Source organism: Rattus norvegicus, chromosome 3 (genome assembly GCF_036323735.1).
Source record: "Rattus norvegicus strain BN/NHsdMcwi chromosome 3, GRCr8, whole genome shotgun sequence".
NCBI classification, from domain to species: domain Eukaryota; kingdom Metazoa; phylum Chordata; class Mammalia; order Rodentia; family Muridae; genus Rattus; species Rattus norvegicus.
This window is the reverse complement of record NC_086021.1, coordinates 135,942,536-135,962,142: the sequence shown is the minus strand read 5'-3', so window position 1 is coordinate 135,962,142 and position 19,607 is coordinate 135,942,536. Positions and strand designations below refer to the sequence as shown.

At 44.9% G+C, this 19,607-nt stretch overlaps 1 long non-coding RNA gene across 2 annotated transcripts in view; it reads right to left on the bottom strand.

The window, feature by feature from the left end:
- Window positions 1–1,314: 1,314 nt before the first annotated feature.
- Window positions 1,315–19,607, bottom strand: part of LOC102555576 (uncharacterized) — an 82,361-nt gene continuing 64,068 nt past the window's right edge. For both annotated transcript variants that reach the window (XR_005502440.2, XR_010064889.1), the window contains one exon: window positions 1,315–1,589. This is a non-coding gene — a long non-coding RNA (uncharacterized LOC102555576). The remainder of the gene's footprint in view (window positions 1,590–19,607) is intronic.

Here is a 19,607-nt window from a genome sequence, read left to right as displayed (position 1 = left end):
GGGAGAGTGGCCTCCTTGGTGTGCAGGGCATGGTCCCCTGCTGATTGCAGACCAGGGCACAGTGGCTTCTCCCCACTCCTGGTATGCAGCAGGCTTGGGAAAGCGGGAACAATAACTTACTAGCAAGACACACGCTCACAAACTGGTTTACGCTCTGAAATCTGTCATCAGATGCAGCAGATGCGCATGGCCACGACTCAGCTACTGTGAGACGGAATGAATGACAGCCGAAGGTGACGATGTCACTCAAGACAAGTGACCACAGAAAGGCTGGGAGCTGTACACCACAGGTGCCAAAAGTAGTGGTCAGGTCCTTTGTGTTCTGAGGCCAAGTAACAAATGGACAGAAACCCAATGGACAGAACCACAGGTATGAATCTTGTCTCCTCTAACTTCATCAAAAGTTAAGACATCATCTTTAAGACAAGAAAAACACTGTCCATACATGAAAGATTTGGGAGTATTATTCAATGTATGTGCATGTATCTACATGAATATGTATGTGTACATTGTGTAACATTGAGTATGTGTATAAGTATGTGTATGTTATCTGCATGCATCTAAGTATGTATAAGTATGTGCACTATCTATATATGCATGTTCATGTATATGTGTATATATAAGCATATATGTATATGTGTGCCTGTATATTGCACTTATGCACGTGTATATATATGTATATTTGCATATATGCTTATATTTGTACATACTTACTGTGCATATTTGCATGTGTACACACGCATATATGTTGTGTGTATGTTTGTGCATATGTGGTTGTGTGTATATGTTAAATATTACATGTATATGTGTATGTGTGAAAAGCTTAGCAACTGAAGATAGTCCTTGTTTTTTTTGAAGACGTGCAGAGAACTTAAAATTTAACCAAACCATAGGTTACAAGAGCCTTTACAAACACCTATACTTCACCAACATTACATGGTGTTGCATTTAATCTAAGCCTGTTGCAGGAAACATCAACTGGAAAATCTTCCAAAACTCACATGTTTGACAACCCCATGGTCACTTAGCAATTACTCAGATGCTGAACGGTGATTTAAAGGTGAAATGTATTGGACTGGGCATAGTAAATTATTATGTGTCAGCTGTGATCTGAGTGTCCAAACCCAGGGGTGTGGCCAGTGAGGATTTTATCATAAGATTATGAAAGGCTGAAAGTAAGTGAGCTGAGTGTTCAAAGTAGGAATTATAGGAAATTTCTTTAGTGTGACAAAGATACTCACCAAAAAATGTAAACACTGAAATCAGCTCTGAAGCTTTGGAGCCATGCCCATCAACACCAGCAGGAGACACGAGGCCATTGCCAATGTTTTTATTCCTCAGCTTCCAGGAATCAATACCCAGAACAAGGAGACAAAAGACACAGAGAAGAAACTCACAAAGAAGCAGAGATGGTCAGCTTGGCAGGGAATGTGCTACACAAGAAGTCTTCACATAAACTGTTCATGGCAGGGAATGCACTACACAAGAAGTCTTCACATAAACTGTTCAAAAACAAAGTTGGCAAGATACAGGCAGTAGACGAATGCAGACGGGGTGGGGTGGGGACTCATTCCGTAGGTCCATAAGTTCTGTAGAACACAAGGCCGTAGGGGTCAGGTAGGGGGAGGGGGAGGGGAGAGAGGGAGAGGGAGGGGGAGGGGGAGAGGGAGAGAGTCCTGTATTAGTTAAAATTGTCACGTATTAGTTCAAAATTTTATTAGTAATAAAAATCTCACCTATACTAGCTGTAAGACATTTCTGCTTCTATTTAGCAAATATATTCAAGTTGTTTGTGTTTTCACTGTTAATTTCATTTTCTTTTTGAGAAAGTTCTAAAAAGTGGGGAGGGGTGGGGAGCAGTGAGTGACCAGGACAGCCTGACCCTGGTCTTCAGTGGAAACTGGATTTGACTGGGTGAAGCCACCACTTGCCATCAAAAGAGACCCTGCACCCAATACATTCATACCCGAAACTTCACAAGAGGAAAATCATCAACACTAATTTTAAAACTTGATTGGGAAGAGCAGGGCATTGTTACTGAGATGCCAAACACATCAAAGCAATCACAGAAACTCAGACATGGACCCATGCACACAGGGGATTCAACACAAGAGGAGAAGGAGTGCAGGCCAGTGAAAAAACAAAGCACCTTCAGTCGGGGATTAATTTAGGTTGGTCTAGACTATTCATATTAACTGTATAGTCCTATAATTTAGAGTACAACATATTCCACACCTAAGGCCTATTGGATCACTATGTCTTCAGACAGGCAAGAATAACAGCGATTCTAGGACTACGTGAGCATGAAAAGCAGCAAATCTAAATAACACAGAGTCAAACTCAGAGGATATCTTTCTGAACTCAGGGTAAAAAACTATTTTCCCTAAACTAGGTGCAAGTGATACATAGATCACTTTGAATAATAAATAAGTCCATAGGAAATTTTGGTTTGTCTTTGTTTTTCCAGACAGGGTTTCTCTGTGTAGCCTTGAGTGTCCTGGAACTCACTCTGTAGACCAGGCTGGCCTCGGTTCATAGAGATTCACCTGCCTCTGCCTTCTAGGTGCTGGGATTAAAGGCGTGTGCCACCACCACAGGTAGAAAACATTTTAAAAGACTTATTTATGAACAGGCAAACATCGAGCCTTAAAAGGAAAATAATAGAGCAATCGGGGTTGGACAGAAGGTCAGGATCCAGACTAGAAGGACATTCGTAAATCAGCAAGGGGACAATAAATGGCTTAGTGAAGAAAATAAAAAGGAGCAAGTGACACAGGGAAACCACAGATGGGGGAGAAGCCACAGAGGAACCCTGCCCAGCGGTGAGGAAGAGAACCTCCCATTTCATATGTGAGCAGAAGTGGGAGGAAGTCTCTCAAAGGCAGTGGGGTAGACAAAGACATGAGGATGGGTGCTCGTGATGACAGGGGTTAGAAGGAGAAAAGAAAGAGGAGGAAGATGAAGAGGAGGTGGAGAAGGAGAAGCTTGGGTTTTTTTGTCTTGCTGTGTGGTACCTCCCACCACATTAGGATGCAGAACAAGGTCCTCACTAGATGCCAGCACCGTGCTCTAGACTTCCCAACCTCTAGAATCTTAATCCAAATAGAAGCCTCACCTTCAGAAATTATTCAGTCTCTGGTACTTTGTTATAGCAACAGAAAACAGAGTAAGATAACATCTGTATTAGTTGGGGTTCTCCAGGAAAATCAGGGCAATAGGATATACCCTATAAAGTAAAGAGATGTACTTTAAGGAATGGTTTGTGCCAGTATGGAAACTGCTGGAGTTCAAGTTGAAAGAGCAGCAGAATGGAGGCCCAAGGAAAAGCTGAAAATCTAGTGCTGTAGATAAAGTCCCCAAAGGAGCGTGCTAGCCTTTTATTCTGTTAGAGCCTTTGCTAATTTAAATAGAACTCTTACCTAGACACACCCCCATAGAAATATCTCAGAGCTGACCTGTAACATTAACCACAGAAAACTTCTTCATCAGACTGGTTGAAGTATTGGTCTTCCAATGCCAAGTGTTGGTATGAATGGAAAACACTGGGAACTCATACCTGCTGATGGGGGCAGAGAGGACAGCCTTCCCTTTGGAGAGCAGAGTTTTGGACTTGAGAAACAGTCATGCATACGCACAAATATTTAATGCATTATTGTCTACACTTGATCTTAGCCAAAAGGCCGAGAAGCGATAATGCATTATTGTCTAAAGTAGCAAAAAGTGAAGAAAGAAAGCATGCTTACAGAAACCAACATGAGCCGGATGGTGGTGGTGCATGCCTTTAGTCCCAGCACTCAGGAGGCAGAGGCAGGCAGATCTCCTGTGAGTTCAAGTCCAGCCTGGTCTACAGAGCAAGTTCCAGGACAGCCAAGGTTACACAGAAAAAAAAACTATCATGAAAAACCAAAATAAAAGAAACCAACATGAAATGGCTAACTTAATCCAGACAACTTTTGGTGACAGAATAGTATTGCTGGTAAAATATAAGAACTTGAGCAATATGTATCCATATGGGTAAATATAAACACACTGTGAGAAACAAGTGTTAGAAGGCCCTGGAGAGCAGAATAGACTTCCTTAAAACTTCAAATCATAAAGCAATATTATGTATTACTAATGGGCACACACCTTAGCACAACCTACAGAAACACCTTTGATATTCACAATATACTAAATCCAAGCTCATGCCTTGAGAGGTAGAGATGGGAAACGGGGTCGAGAAAGCCTTGTTTTATATAGTGGTTATTATTTTTGTAGGTCCTGGATCAAGTATGGGTAAATATTAAGATCTGACGAGACCTGTGGTGACTGTATAAGTCGTCAACTTGGCTATATCTGGAATGAACTGTAATCCAGAAATGGAGGCAGGCACACCTGTGAGGGATTTTCTGCTTGGCTTGAAGAGGGCAAATTCACTTCCAGTCCGGGTCTTTGAGGCAGGAAGACACACCTTTAATCTAGGACACACCTTCTGCTGAAGTCTGTATAAGAGCATGGAAGACAGAAGCCTCTGCTCTCTGCCTGCTGCCCTCATCTTGCAAACATTGGAACCTACTTCCAATGATTCTGGCGAGAGAGAGAGAGAGAGAGAGAGAGAGAGAGAGAGAGAGAGAGAGAGAGAGAGAGGAGAGAGAGAGAGAGAGAGAGAGAGGGGCAGAGAGACAGAGACAGAGACAGAGACAGAGACAGAGACAGAGACAGAGAGACAGAGAGTGTGTGTGTTCTGAAGTGAGATATTATGTATTCCCCTATGCCCTTTTCCTTGTCCACATCTTTCCAAATGCATGCTACTGAGAGATGGTGAGATACCCTAGTGAATGTGTGCAGGATGGGGAGAGTACGATTTTGTGGGAGTGTAAGAACCACAACTGGCAGGACCATGAGGCAGAGGGAGGGTTGGGTACTCATTTGCACTCTGCATGGTGGGACTAAAGTAATTAACCCTTGTAATGTATCAGGTGGTAGAGATGGGGTACCAAGGGCTGTGGACATCCAGAGATGATCGTCCCTTGTTGAGAAAAGGGGCAAAGATCTTTCTGCTGTGTACAGCTCACTGCGGTCAGTATAGAGGTAGCACAGGTGGAAGATTTGGGGTGGGGGATATGGGATTACCACCTAAGGTGACAGTGTACTCACACATGGCATAAGGACATTACAGCTGAATGTTGGACTGTGTACATGAAGGTTGTCCCATAAATTTATACCATTTTGTGACTTCTTGGCTATGTTGGTGGATATAAGTGTACTCTAAGATGTTTGCACAATGCGTACAAAGTTGTAAACATTTGGTGACACATTTCTGAGTCTGTTTTTAGAGATTTGACTGTGTTTTTCTCCAAAGAAGAGTTGAACTAGTGTTGGAGAGGTGGCTCGGTGGTTAAGAGCACTTGTGTTCTTGCAGAGGGACAGCTCCCAACAGCGCCTCACAATTGTAAGGAAGCCCACAGTTGCCTGTAACTCCAGCACTATAGTTTCTGATACCATCATCTGACTTCTGTAGGTAACACACACACACACACACACACACACACACACACACACACAGCTTGTTTAAATTTTAAAATAAGTTAGTTTACACTAACTCAAATGAAACCATGTTACCCTCTAGACAGATCTAGAGGAAAAGATTGAGTCATACCCACGAGTCAACCCTCATGACCCCAACCCTGAAAACACAGAGAGGTATTGTAGAGCCTTCTGCCAAGAATCCGTCAGCCTTTGCGTTCCCCAGAAACCTTGTCTTTGACCTCATCTGGTACCATGTGACTGTCCCTGTGGACATGGTGACGGCCACGTGACTGAGAGTTGGGAAGGCAGAGAACAGTTAATGAATTAATGTTCTGACCTAATGTCCGTGAGTTAATGTCCTGCCATCCCCTGCGACCATCGATCTTCGAACAGTAAACAGCTTTGGCTGTGCTCTGCTCCTGTGAAAGGCTTTGACAGCATGAGGTACCAATGTGCTTCCCAGCCAGGATGTGGAAGTAAGCAAAGGACAGTGGTTGAAGGAGGAAACACTGAAAGTCCACATTGGCTCTAAGCTCCTGTTGAGACTCAAGGAAACCATTGGTCCCTGCTGCAAGTGTCTTCAAGCACCATAGGGATCAGGAGTGTTGCTTTCTGCCCTTGTCTCCAGTTTTGTTCAATGGGAAAGTTTTAAAGTACTCAGACATATCCTTAAATTACATTAGTCGTGTCTGTTGGATGTGTGAGCAGACATAGCTGTGCTTCCCCTCCTCGTGACACACCCATTGGTCCCTCAGGGATCCCTACCCTCTGCTGAGGTGACTTCCATTGGCGATGAGGAGGCAAACATTCACCCAAAGCTTGTGCTTTGTTATTTGTTTGTTTTGTGTTATTGAGGGAAGGGTACGCAGGGAACAAGGCTCTGTCTGGTTATACACAGTAAGTCCACAGAAAGCCGGTATCCAGCTGCACCCAGAGAAGAGTGCAAGGAAGGACAGCATGGTAAGTAACCCCACCGTGACCTGTGGCAGTCACTGTCAATTCAAATGTGGACATCAGATGAGGTTGAAAAGGACAGCCCAGCAGGTGTTCAGACCCAGAGGCCAGCACCTTACTCTCACTTCTGTCTGCGTCAATTCTGAGAAACTTCTTAATCACCATGATTCCAGGTGTGACCGAACAGAAGTCACAGGAAATGACAAAGGCTAAGGCTGTGGTACTGTTGTTGCCTAAAGGCTTGGTCTGCTCCCCACATGATGGAAGCCGTGCGGTTCTGACAGATCAAACTCTTGCTGAACCTGGAGCTCACCAGTCTGACTAGATGATTGGTGGATAAGCCCCAAGGAACCTCCTGTGTCTGCCTCCCTGGCCCTGGGCCGACAGGTGTATGTTGTCACACCCAGCTTTGACACGGATCCTCTGTATCCACACTCAACTCCTCATGCTTGGTGGTAAGGACTTTACCATTCAAGCTAGTTCCCCAGCCTCGATAAGTTTTTAAAGGGCAGGCTTCAAAGGGGTGGCCCTTCTCTTTTGCTGATGTCGCTGAATTCGGTCTTTGTTTGCCAAAGGCCTGAGAGGTTTGCAAAACAATACCAAAAACAACAAAAACAAAAACAAACAACAACAACAACAACAACAACAACAACAACAACAACAAAACGTATTTAGCCAAAGGCCATATATCACATTTTAGTTTTATTTGGCTAACATTTTTGTAGCCGATCCAAGGCTTATTCAACTGTGGTCAGAGAACCACAATCTGCTTTTTGCTTTGAGAACTTATTTGCAGAATTCTCCAGTGTTCTCTGCTTTCTCCCCCACCCCCACCCCATCCTCCGACTCTTTCCGTTTTACATATACACACACTGGCACACCTTTTTTTTTTTTTTTTTTTTGGTTCTTTTTTTTTGGAGCTGGGGACTGAACCCAGGGCCTTGCGCTTTCTAGGTAAGCGCTCTACCACTGAGCTAAATCCCCAGCCCCACACTGGCACACCTTTATGTGACCATTTAAACATTCGTTCATCCATTCATTTATAACACCTTCAAGACCTCTGTGCTTGCACAAAACCTGACCACACTGGCTTTGCACTGCTTGTAATATGTTCTCTGTATCACTTTGTACATGTGGAGACCCATAGAAGTGCTCATTCCAGTCTCATCTGGAGATAAGCCATTGCCTGTCGGACTGTTAGCCCTTCTATTTGTAAATTATTTCACTTTGAGCGTTCAACCAGCCATGGTCCAAAATAACATAAACACACACACACACGCGTGTGTGCGTGTGTGTGTGTGTGTGCCCTTTGAAGGCTGAAGCAGGACTGCCTTGAGTTATATTTCAGCCTAGGGTACATAGTAAATTCTAGGCCAGCTTGAGCTACAGTGCAAAATTCTGTCTCAAAACAAAACAAAACTTTGAGTCTATACTGAAAAGATATTTTTCCTTTGCCTTTAGCTCCCAAATGGTAATCCTTACAGCAAGGCTCAGAGCATTCACACCTCCCAGTGGCTCTGAGGGCTCAGAGCAGAGATCACCCAAAATGTCTCCTTCCTGACTGAGGAATTATTTTTCTATGATCTGGGATCTCTCTATAAAATGGGTACATAAGTCAGTTGTGGTAGTCACATATGTAGATACCTTGAAGAGGCAGAGGCAGGAGGATCACAGACTCAAGGTCAGCCTGGACTACACATATTTTTTTAAAAAAGGCCAACAAATCTCATTTGCTGACAACATATTACCAAAGCCCTTACTCTCAAACATGTAATGTGCATGTAATTTTACTATCTACTAAAGATGAAAGCCGCTTTGCATACTAACAAGATGGATGTGCCTACTTAGGTTTACACAAAGAATCAAATCTTGGCTGAACGGGTGTAGAGCGCCGATAGCGTCCCTTTGTGATTGTCAATGCAGAGAACACAGCTTTACATAAATATATAAAATGAGAGGACAGAAGGACATCTAGTTCCACCTCAAAATTATTGACAATTCTGTACTAATCTCAAGACAAAAATCAATCTAGTAATTCTTCCCTAAATTCAAGTCAGCCACTCAAATGGCAAATTTTTAAATCCAACGTTCTAAAAGAATAAATTAGCTTTGCTAATTGACACATTCTGGGGAGTAACAGTGGAAAAATATCAAATGTCTTTATTTTCCATTGTTAGGTTGCTTTGTTCCTACAAAATCAAAAATCTCTTCATACATTGTTTAAATCACTGGAGTCTGCACTGTATGGTAGCCTCACATCTCAGGAACCCCGGGAGTTGAGGTATCTTTGCTGTTGTGTAGTGGGATGGCATGTATGGGGCAAACTGAATGAGTCTGTCGTCAGAACAGGCTACAATGGGGATTATACAACACAGGCAAGCACGGTCAGAATCACTTCAGATGCATCACGTAATTCATCTTGAATCAATTTTCCCTCCTTCTGCATTCAGAAACTTTTTACTGTACCTAAATTTTTCATGACTCCCTTCCCTAATTAGCTTGAATTGTCACTTGTTGAGGCCCAGGGTTACCTGAAAGAAAAACTTCCATTGAGAAATTGCCTCTGGGTAATTGATTGGCCTCTGGGCATACTCTTAGGGATTATCTGGATTATCAATTGACATAGAAGGACACAGCTCACTATGGGTGACACAATACCTAGGCAGGTAGCATAGGAAAGCTGGCTAAGCCTGACCCTTTGAGCGAGTCCGTAAGCAGTGTTCTTCCACGGTTTTGCTTTAGGCTCCTGTCTTGAGTTCCACCCTGACTTCTATCAGTGATCAACTGTGATCTGGAAGTATAAGTCAAATAAACCCTTTGCTCTCTCAAGCTGCTTTTGGCCAGAGAAATGGGACACCCTCCCATTCCTTTACACATCCCCATAGAGGGTTTCCACCTACAGTCTTCACCAGCAGGTCCCACAACCCTGTGCTGTCCACAGAGACCTTGCTGGTTCCTGGCTAGCTCTGCCTGACACCAATCACAACCCTGCTCACCCCTTCTTCTCTGATGGCCTCCCTAGAGGACACACTGAAATAGAAAGGGATAATGGGGGTGGAGTGAAAGGAAGAGAGGGAGGGAGGGCGGGAAGGAGGGAGGGAAAGAGGCGGCACAAGCCATAGAACCATCCCAAAGTTTGGGAGATTGAGGTAGGGTGTGTCTTAGTTCTTTTTCCTATTGCTGTGATAAAACACAATGACTATGCTTATCTGTGGGCATCAGGACAGATGTTTATAAATTGTTGGTGGTTATAGAATTGTAGATTCTCTGCCAACAACTTCTCTCGTACTAAATAGTTAGAAATGTAATCCCCACCCCTCATCAAGAAAACTTCCCTATACAATGGACAGAGATCATTACAAAAACAAAAAACAAAAAACAAAACAACAACAACAAAAAAAAACCAAAAAACCCACAACCAATCAAAATGCAGTTGTAGAGCATAGACCTAATGGATACATCTTCAGAACACTTCCACACCCAAGGCTCAGCGAACATTATGAAGGGGGGTTCAGGAAGATTGAAAGAAGAGTTTGCTGTGAGATTGTCACTCCTAGTAATATCAGAGCCTGCACCTGTTAAGTCTCACCATTACCACTGCCCAAATGTAAGCTGAACAAGGGTGACGTCAATAAACTACCAAGTCGGACAGTCTCACCTAAGGCTGAATGGACGAGCATCTCTTTCCAAGATCAGTTCCAGGGAAGCTCAGTCCTTTGAGAGTGTGCTGGGGCACACCCATGAGTATTTGTGTCATGACTTGAACACTTTTAGGTAGTGCACTTAGAGTCTTTGGTCAAGTTGCTAAAAATAAGGTCCAAAAATTTTACAGCAAGATGATGACACAGACCAACAGGACAGTTTGGGTTCTCCATCTCCCCCTTCTCCCTCGGCATCCCATCCTTCTCTCATGCAGTCAGGAGCAGGCTTCTACTCATTGCTCCTTAGTCATCTCCAACTCTGGTTCTGACCTGAAGTCCCCAGCTGCATCTGTTTTCTCTGATCCAGCTCACACAACATAGAGATGGAAACACTTCTATCCCCCAGAATTCACTGAAGCTATCTAGTCTTTTCTGTGACCTTTGGACATTTCTCCATTGCAGTTTTTTTTTAAGGACTGGGATACCAATTCAACTGTTGTGTGAAACTATTCCTGGAGAGGTGTGAGCAAATATCTGCTCATCCCAGATAGGGAATTGATGACAGAGTTAAGTATGGATGCCACCGAAGTTCAACTTGATGAACTGATGAGTTTCATTGGAGTTATTACAAAAACATGAGTGAAGGGCTACTCACAGGAGCAGAAATGACCCAGAGATAGCTACATTACCAAAGCTCACCTCAGCATGAGTGACAGCTCACAAAAAGCTGGGAACCTGGAGCACACTGCAGGGCCTGTGGCAGCTCAATAAGTTGGAGAGTGGCTTTTCCAGGTGGCTTGGTTGGTCTTGGCTTCTTACAGCAGCTTGTCTTGTCTGAGGGTGTCTCTCTGTGGTCCTTACAGATTATATAGGTTTGGGCAGGAGGGGCCTAGTAGTATATCCTGTCAGTTTCAGGGACTTCCTGAAGACTTTGAGTTGTTTCCTTTCTGAGCTTCAGGAGCTTCCCTGCTGTATGGAAAGCATCTCTTCCCCTTGAACAGTGGTCTCAACCTTCCTAGTGCTGTGACCCTTTAATACAATTCCTCAGGTTGTGGTGAACCCCAACTGTAAAATTGGTTTTGTTGCTATTTTATAACTGTAATTTCACTGCTGTTATGAATTATAATATAAATATCTGTGTTTTCTGGTGGTCTTAGTCAACCTGTGGAAAGGTCATTTGACACGCCCCCCAAGGAATTACAGCCCAGATTGAGAACCACTGTCATAGGGCATCCTGTTGTCTCACCTTCTTTCCAACATTCTGTATCTTAACAAGCTTCCCTCTAAGATAGAAGGTCCCAATCTAGAAAACACCGCCTTCAACATCAAGGACCTGCCTACTATCTTTGTAGTGTGACAGAATACAAGGCAGGGTGCGAGGACCAGGACTCCTTACATGAAGGAAAGAGGAGAGTCCTTATGATGTGGAGCCATCGTAGGGACATCCACATTCATTATTTTAAAATATTCATACTAAATTTCTGATTTCATTTTTTTATGAATTAGTGGTGACTTTCTGAGGGTACAGTGAGATGAGACTCTGTGTCAATGGAGAAGAACTAGTGGCCACATATACCCAGACATTCCTTCTATAGAGAGGGAGGAAGCATGGAACATCTACCACAGCCCCTGCTAACTACAGAAGGCTTGACCATGTGGTAGGTCGATAGCTAATTTTTTGAGATCAAACACCTGCCCAGCACCCCAGTCTCCTGCCTTCTTGTCCAGAGTCTGCTTCTCAGAGTACTCCATAGTAAGGAAGAGGAAGCCAGCCCCAACCTGTAGAAATAGTCTACTCTGAGACTGAGGCACACAGTTGTTCCCATTTTAATTGTTCTAAAATCAGGATGTGTCCTGTACTCTGCCTAGTTTCTTTCTCTCTGCCTTACTCTTCCTCTTTCTGTGTTTCTTTTTTTTTTCCACTCCCCAACAAGTTGCTGCTAGAACAACGGTCTGTCTTACAACTGATGGCATTTTGGAACCAAAGAAAATAGCAGTTGAAATCACGGGTTGGCATTCTAATATCCACCCATGTAGACTTTTAGGAGCCACTGTGAAACTGTGTCTTGCTTTGCTCTGAAAGTCCTTTGGTGTAAACCCAGAGAAAGCAGATTCTTAGGTCCCCCAGGTCCCCTGGCCGTGCCAGAGCACATGCAACAAAAGAGCACATGTGTGGTCAGCCACACCAGCCTCACCAACAGCCTTCCCACTTCTCAGTTCTGAACAGCTGCCAGCAACAGAGGGGATCTCAGGACACAACCCTCTGCTAAGCCTTGGAATACTCTGGAGGTGGGTGATCAGAGTTGTATCAAGCCAGATGGGATTCCTATGGGAACACAATTACAGGGAAGGCAGCCAGGCTCCAGGGGAGGGCAGGAAAGACCCAGCACCAAGCACACTGGGCAACATCCGTTGGTGCATCTCCCAGGGTGCACTCCTCAGCACCTAAAGGCTGATGCAGCATACCACATCTGCCAGTAGCCGACAAGTGTTGTGTGGCCTGCCCCTGTCTTAGAAAGCCACAGCACAGTCAGGGTTCTAAGAAATCCTGTAGCTAAGAACCCTAGAGAACTTTTCTTTAATGCTTTTGAAACTTAGTACATCAAAAAGCTTTTTACATATAATCTCGTAACGCCCTTTAACATCCCAGGATGTGAATTGTTTACAGGAAAGTTGTAAGATAGCAGTCCTGCCTTGTACAGGCCCATCAGGAACTGAGTTACAAAGACGTAGCTCTCCAGTTGACCACGGGATAAAGGAAACAGAGTGGAGAAGTGAGAAGCAAAGTGAGAGAAGACAGGTGTCAGAGCATGCGTGGAGATCCTTCCAGGGGGAGCACTCAGCTGGACACTCTAGGAGACTATCTTTGGCTGATCTCCTCCACCTTAGTGCTGGAGACTGGTGTTAAGGCTTGTAGGGTGTTGTCTTGTCCAAGGGCCAAGTTGCTTTTGGAGAAACCTTTTCTTGAAATGGGAACTCACAGAAACAGACAAGACTCCTCTCTCTGTCTCTCTGTCTCTCTGTGTGTCTCTCTCTGTGTCTCTCTGTTTCTCTGTCTCTCTCTGTATTTCTCTGTGTCTCTGTGTCTCTCTGTTTCTTGGTGTCTCTCTCTGTTTTTCTCTCTGTGTCTTCTCTCTCTCTCTCTCTCTCTCTCTCTCTCTCTCTCTCTCTCTCTCTGAGTCTGAAAGAGGACAAACAATAAGCCCCAAATTGATAATCAAGCTTTTGGTGGCCACTGGATGTGTACAGGATAAACAATGCTACAGAGATTAGGGAGGGGTGAATTTGTTGGTGACACCATTTCTGTTGCTGTGTTAAAATACCCTGACAAAAGCAACTTGGAGGAGAAAGGGGCTCATCTCAATTCACAACTCCAACTCCAGGTTAGGTCCACCATTGTAGGGATGCCAAAGGCAGGAACCTCAAATGGTTAGTCACAGTACATCCATAGCCAAGAGCATACAGTATGTACAAAGGCCAAGTTCTTTGCTTGTTTGTACTCAGGTCAATTTCTCCACTCTTATACAGTTTCGGAACCACTGCCTAAGGAATGGTGCTGCCCACAGTGGGTGGGGCCTCCTCATATCAATTAACTTAAGACAATCTTCCTCAGATATGTCCAAAAGACCAACCTGATACAGATAATAAATACCCCATTGAGGCTCTCTCCTCAGGTGATCATAGATTGTGTCAAATGATAATTAAACTAACCAGATGAAAAAGGAAGTGTCCTGGAGGTGGTAATAACCACCCCATGCCAGAAATTCCTGGGGTTAATTCTTCCCCCACGATAGCAAGGATTCTGGGAAACAACAGCCAGGATATTTGTGGGAATTCAAAAGAGGAAGTGATACTCCTACTAGGTTTGTTTCCTTTTTTTTTTTTTTTTTTTAATTTGCTTTTGCAGGGCTGGGGATGGATCTAAGGCCGCATGCATACTAGGCAAGCTCTACCATTTGAACTATTCCTCAACTCTTCATGCTAAGTTCTGAAGGGTTAGCTGTTGAACGAGGTTGCTGTCTGGAAGAAGGAAGCAGAGTAGAGGGGCTGGGAAGGGGCTGTTTGACTGAGGTTGGCAATAGTCATGAGAGGGGAACACATGGCCGGAGAGCTGGGAGACCCACAGAGGGCCGGCCTGGAGGCTTGTGCAGGAAAGGCAGCCAAAGAGAATGGGCAGAAGACTAGGAGTGTCTACTTCCAGGTATAGGAATTCTGCTTTTTTACTGAAATTTTATACAAAGCAAATTCCTCCGTGGTCTACCTACCACGATTTGAGTAATGATTTTTTTTTTAAAAACAAGGAAAACATCATACAGCTCTGTGGATTTCTCCAGTTGACTATAAAGTCACCAGCATCTGGTAGTGCTTCCAAGCTGGTCACAGTTTCTCCTTAGACTCCCAGCCTGGCGGTTGCACCACCAGCTGTAGTCCCCACCCTTCCTTCTGCCTCACACTTGAGCAATTTGGCTCACCCCACTGATACCTCAGGCTGCCCAGAAGGCACGAGCGTTTGAAGCCTATATTCAGACCGTATGAACAAGGCTGTGTTGTGCAGGAGGGGCTGAGCAAGAGTTGAGATCCAGTTTCTACCAGTATTAGTTACTTTTCTAGTTGCTATGGCAAAAAGCAATTTACAGTGGGAAGGGTTTATTTTGGCGTATGGTCTGGGGGATACAGTCCGTCATGGTAGGGAAAGTGGCAGGAGTGTGAAGAAACTGGCTACACTGTATCTGCAATAGGAGTCAGGAAGAGTCCCATGCTAGGACTCTGCTGTTTTTGGTTTCTTCCCTTTCTACTTTTTGTTCACTCTAGGACCCCAGTTCATGGAAGAATGCTGCCCACTCTGAAGGTGGTCTTCTTCCCCAGTTACACTTCTCTGATCATGGGCTCCCTCATGACCAGAGGTGTGTCTCCTAGGTGATTCTCAGACACAGAGGTGTGTTTCCTCAGTGATCCTAAATCTTGTCAAGTTGACAATCATCATTAACACAATCTCATGTTCCAAGGTGTGTCCCAGGGAAAGGACTCCCTTCTCTGTTTACACAAAAGCACCTTGCAGGTTGTGCCCACAATCTGTCTGACCCCAAGTGTCTTATTCGATATTCTCTACTGGCCACAATGGACTTCATAGCTCATGAATAGAAGAACAACCCAGGAGAGTTGAGAGGGAGTGGATTCTCAAACATGATGGTTTCAGATGTTTTCTTTCATAGTGTGTGTGTGTGTGTGTGTGTGTGTGTGTGTGTGTGTACACGCATGTGTGTATGTGTGTACACGAATGTATGCATATATGTGCATATGTGTGCATGTGTGTGTATGCATGTGTGTGCACCTGTATGTGTGTGTGTTTAAGTGGATGGATGCTGATGGCTAATGTGCTCAGCTTTGAAATATAGTAACTACCTAACCTGAGCTGCTATAGAAGGGAGATTCCATTGGTTACAATTCTAGACACACTTGCTTACAGCATACAAGGATTTTCTTCTCCGCCCACTTAACAGAGAGCCTATTTTTATTTTCCTCTCTTGCGGAGGAGGAAATAGAGGCTTCCAGAGGTGAAGGGATTGGCTCTAGGCCACCGCAGTTAGCACCACTCCTATTAACAGCTGTTGTCCTTGTCTGCTATGAGCACTTCACACATTTGTTCATTAATCTGATCCTTTGAGACAATTGCTGCCACTCTTCCCTGCCCTAACGGAGGTTCAGAGAGAGAGCGCGCACAGATGTGGGATTCCACTGTCCTCCCTTCTCACTTGCTGACAGCTCTGCTTCCTGGTACCTGAGATGAGATGCACAGAATACCTCACTAGGAAACTCCAAAATCTCAGTGCCTACCAGTGTGGCTCCAAGCAGAGGATTCTGTGTCACTTCAGCAAGACTGACCAGTTCCACGCTCTGCTCCACTAGGGTCTAGGTAGGACAAGCCAGGACTAGTGGGATGGACTATTGCTTACCCATCAGTGGCCCCTGTGCTTCCTATGGAACAAGAGCACAGCCCTAGCCACTGAGGGATCCAGTGAAGGGACTCACAGATCTGCTCCTAGCTGGTATCTCCCTACTCAGCAGAGGATGGAGACAGAGGTTCTTCTGCCATCCCAGGCAGAGAAGACAACACCCAGGAGCAACCCAGGCCTGCATATCGAGCTTCTTCAGAGCCAGGATGGGATGGACACAGCTAGGCTCCAGGAACACTCATACCTAGCAGTGTGGAGGGTTCTTGCCTGCTTCTCACTTGGGAGTATAGCCTTTGGTAAAGAGACCAGCACTGCTCGGGATGGGCTCGGATATCAGAGACAGTCAGACAGACAGACAGAAAAGGGGGACTAGAGGGACAGAGAGGAAAAGGAGATGGGAGATGGAGGAAGGGAGGAAGAGCAGAGGGAAAGGCTCCTTCTCCATCCGGGCAGGCAGAAGTTACTGTAGAGGAAATGTGCAGACCTAGGAGGGACAGAAGGATGGGAGAGTCTCCCATAGCCTTCAGATTCTCGGGTGCAGAGGGGCCTCCCAGGGTTCTAGTCTGTGTGTAAAGCATGAGTTGAATACATGGCGAGGGGAGCCATGGGGACAAGCTCAGTCAGTAAAGAGTTTAGTCCCCTGACCTCATGTAAGAAAAGCCCAGTGCGGTGGCCTTCGGTGGCCTTCTTCGCTTATAATCCCAGCACCAAGAAGGTGGAGACAGGAGGGTCCCTGGAACTTTGCTTGCTGGTCAGCCAGTCTAACAGAACCAGCAAGTTACAGGCCAACTAAATGCTCTGTCTCAAGATTTAAAAAACAAACAAACCGGAAGGCAGTGGTTCTTGAGATGTTACACCTGAGGCTGGACTGTCTTCCACATGAATCTGTATACATGTGCACATATACAAAAACATACAAGCAAAAAACAAAACAAAACAAACAAACAAACAAACAAACCACCCTACAAAAGCAGACAGCAGGCTCTGCCTGCTCTTTTCCTGATGGGGCCCCTCCTGTTTCCATCTCCCAAGGGCGGGGATGGCAGCCATACATCACAAAGCCCAGTTTACGCAGTGCTAGGGAGCAAAGCATAGACTCTGAGCCTGAGGAGCAGGTAAGCCACTAACGAAGCCAGAGCCTCAGCCTCTCTTCCTTTATTTTCACTGCATCATGTGTGTTATTTCCAGAAAATTAAAAACTAGAGCTAAATGAAAGAAGAAACCTGAATCCACCTAAACTCTAACTGTCACTATTTACAGTGGTGTGCGGCTCCATAAGTGCCCAGCATGTCTACAGCCACACCACGACGTATTCCTGAGGTGTGTATAATCCAGTCATCCACCCAGCATTTATACATGTCTATGCATCCATGAGTAAAATCATGCATATGTACATGCAGTTATATATGGTGTCATATATGTGCATATGTGTCTATAAAGTTACCCTTGGCATCTATAGGGGACTGCTTCCTGGAGCTTCTAACCTCGCAGATGCACAAATCTTCAAGTCCCTTATATAAACTGACTCAGTATTTGCAATGGCCCTGCGTATACCGTCCTATAAAACTTAAACTGTCCTCGGTTAACTTAGATGCTGTGTTAGTTGATGTGTCGTTTAGGAAAATATCTGCTGTTAAATACACATGCAATTACAACAAATATTTTTTGTTTGTGATTCATTTCATCTGGGATTGCAGAATCCATGACTACAGGGGGCTGGCTGTATATGAAGGTAATCTACATAGGAATCGTGAGTCTATATATTATGAAGTTACTGGCACACTGGCTTGTAAACTCAGTTTTCTGCTTACTAATGGATTCTGAATACTCAAGGCTTCCCACAGAGTGAGTACTGTGTGTCAGTGCCAATAGAGCCTCCAGTGGCCCCTCATGCCCCACACAAAGAGTATTATGGGTATTGAACCCTTCTGCTCTGGCATGCTTCCTGAACCATGAGGGGCCAAGCCTGCAAACACAGCCCCCTGGGATGGCACAGGGATAGACAGGCCGGGCCAAAGGATCTGACAGTTCCAGATAACAGAGTGCAGAGCAACCCTGTGGCCAGTGGCCAGGGCACAGAAGAATCAGAGCTGGAAAGCAGACAACAGGCCAAGGCTGGGTCTGCCAGGAGAGAGTGGGGGCAGCTAGGCGGCCTGCTGTCTGGCCTGGCTGTTCAGTCCTCACCCAAGATCCAGCCTGCTGAGTCGGGCTTGGCAGGGCAGATTCCTCATCCCTCCACCAGGGCCACCAAGAGAACACAGATCTGAGAAGATCCCGGCCTGGAGGCAGAGAACCCAGAGGGGAGAACATTCTTGTTACTGTTTTAGAATTGGGGTGGGAGAATGTAACAAGAGACAGCAACAACTGTGTATTTTTTTTAAAAAAGGCCTTTCATTGGGGTCACTGCTTCAGGACCACAGTACTTCGTCTCTTCTGTCTACATCATCCTGAATGGGTCTCCTGCCAAGGACCCATAGACTTAGGGTTAATGGTTATGCTTTTCCCTCTGAGAATAGAAAACTGGCTCTATTTATGTTTTACCCATCTTATCCATGCAGTGTGCCCAGAAAAGTGCTTCCAACTAGAGTGCGGATGTCTCCAGCTCTGCCTGAAGTCTTCTGGATAATTTTCTGAGGAATTTCTAGAAACCATCATGACTGCCATTTACTGAGTCCATCCTATTCACTCATCTGTGTCGAACCTTTACATTCGTGGGTCAGTTAAACTGCAGGTAGATTTCCAGGCACAGCACAAATTAAAATAAAATGAAGCACAGTTGAATGACAATAAAAAACGGAATAGCAACAGCACAAGGCACAACAGGTATGGATTTAAGATGAGAAACAAAACAGTTCTCGGGTAAGTGTACGGAATAATTTCCATACTACAGTCTCTGTATTTTGAGTGGTAGTGTCACCCAGTGCTACTCTATGTAAGTAACTATCTATGTAGAACAGCAGCTACCTGACTTCAAGTCCCTCTACTCCTCCCAAATGACAGAGTGCCTTTACCTTCCCAGAAGGAGGGGTGAGGGGTGGAAGCAAGAAAAGACTGGTCTTTAAGGCAGGCTGCGTTTTCTCAGCGTTTTCCCTGCTGTGTCTGAGGAAAGAGAAGGGAGTGCACAATCTGATCTCCTCATGGAATAAATGCCGGATGGATGGTGTGTGAGTCTGCATTCTGTGACTATAACTGACTACTTGAGTGCAGATAATTTGTAAAGAAATAAGTTGTTATTTGGGCTCACCGTTCTGAGGGCTGGGAAGTCCAGTTGCACGACACCAGAGTCTGTCTGGCTTCCCTTGTGTTTTTTGTGCTGCTTTAACTCATGGGAGGACTCAGAAGGGTAAGCAGGCACAGGCAAAAGAGGACACAAAGGGGCATCCTGGCCTAATGACAGCCTCCTCCTGTATTAACTACCCCAGTCTGTGATAACAAGACTTCACTCCCATGAGGGAACCAACACTGCTTTCAGAAGGTGCCACCCACAAGCACGACTCCCAACACTTGAGATGACTTGCACTATGGTGTGAGTTTTAGTGAAGATGTACTA